Raw genomic sequence first — 1,841 nt, forward strand, 5'->3', positions numbered from 1 at the left:
GGTGGCGATGGGACCTCCCGCGTCCTTGTCGGTCTCTGCCTTGTTAGGCTGGTGGAGGAGATGCGGCTCCGCGGTCTGGCTGCACCGACACCGCCTGCCTGGGTGCCCCTGTCCCAGGTGGGTGTGGGGCCATCGCTACGGGGAGAGGAAGCCCCGGGCCCTCAACAGCTTCCCCGATGTGACCTCCGTGGGGGGCGCGAGGGGTGCTCCGGCCTCCCTTGGTGGGAGTGGACGTCCAGCCTTCCTGGAGGCCTCTGCTGGCCCCACAGGGACCCTTGCTGGCCCAGTGTGGGTGGACATCCAGGTGGGGATGAGGAAGGAGACGGGGCCCTGGTTTCTGTCTCCCGAGGTAGCAGTCTAAGCTCCCAGCCTCCTGTTACCGATTGCGGCGGGAGTGAGGTGCCAGTTCCCACAGTGGTCAGTGTTGTCTAAAACTCTGGTTTGCGGGGACAGCCCCTTCACTAGTGTGTCCGCTAGAGAGAGCTGGGTTCCTGGGGCCTGTTTTCCCCACTTGTTGCCTTTTCTGGCAACCTCCATACAGAGAGGGACACACATGAAGCAGAGAGGCTGAGTGTAGCGGCCTAGGTCTGGAATCCCAGCTCTCTGGGAGGCTGAGTCAGGAAGGTCACAAGTGGAAGCACAACCTGGATGAATTGGCAAAGGCCCTGGATTCCATCCCCAGTACTGAAACCGTGAGCAGACAAACGAATGAATCCAGAGGCCCTGAGGTTCCCAGACGGTTTGCCTTCTCTGTACTCTTCCGGGTCTCCTCCTGTGTGTTTTCTATGCATAATGAGTGTGGTTTCTGGCTACTTTCGTGAGGGGAATAGGGAGGATCGCATCTCTGGCCCGAAACTAGAACTCCAAAAGCACCTGTCCTTGAAGCCTTCTGATGTCCCAGTTTCTTTTCGCCTCTGTAATTTCAGAGGAGAAGTCAGTGATGTTTCACATCGCGGAGTGTAACCCACGTCTCTGCGACCTATGGTCAAGATGTCCCTCTAGCTTTGGTTTACAGCGGTTTTTCTGTTACGTGCCTACATGTGGGTTTTGGGTTTTGTTTTTATCCTCCTTGGGGTTAGCTGGACTTCTTGGCTCAAAAAATCGGGGAGATTTCTGGCCATTCTTTTCTGAAACATTTTTTCCTGACCCACTTTCTACAGCTACTAAGGCAATTAAATTAATACCCAAAGAGCTAAATTAGAAAACTCTTACACCCAGATGTTTTCATCTGGCAGTGAAAACCAGCGAAGGAAGAACAAGACGTGAACTCTTCCTGAAACCGGAAATGGAAGGGACACTTCCAGCTGTCATGAGCCCAGCACAATCCTGAGGCCAAAACCGGACAGACAAAAGCTACAGATCAATATCTCTCAAGAACATAGATGAAGCCAGCTGTGGTGGCACACGCCTGTCACCCCAGCACTCGGGAGGCTGAGGCAGGAGGATCACTGTGAGTTTAAGGCCAGCCAGGGCCACATAGAGAGTTCGAGGCTGACTTGGACTATGTAGAGAGACACATACTGGAACCAAACAAAATAAAAACAAACAAACAAAAAGAGAACATAAATGCAAACTTGTTTTTCTGAGAGAGGGGGGTCTCACTTTGTAGTTCAGGCTGGCCTCGAACTCACAGCAACCCTCCTGCCTCAGCCTCCTGAGTGATGGGATTACAGGTGTGCACCACCACACTCAGCAAATACAAACATTCTTAATAAAATACTAGCAAATTTAACCCCAAAATATGTTATAAGGATAATACATTAAGACCAAATGAGAGTTAACTCTGAAATGTAATGTTGGTTTAACATTAAAACTTCAATCTATGCGGTACAATAATTCAG

This window comes from Fukomys damarensis, unplaced genomic scaffold (assembly GCF_012274545.1).
Source record: "Fukomys damarensis isolate Sample0158 unplaced genomic scaffold, DMR_v1.0_HiC HiC_scaffold_36, whole genome shotgun sequence".
Taxonomy (NCBI): Eukaryota; Metazoa; Chordata; class Mammalia; order Rodentia; family Bathyergidae; genus Fukomys; species Fukomys damarensis.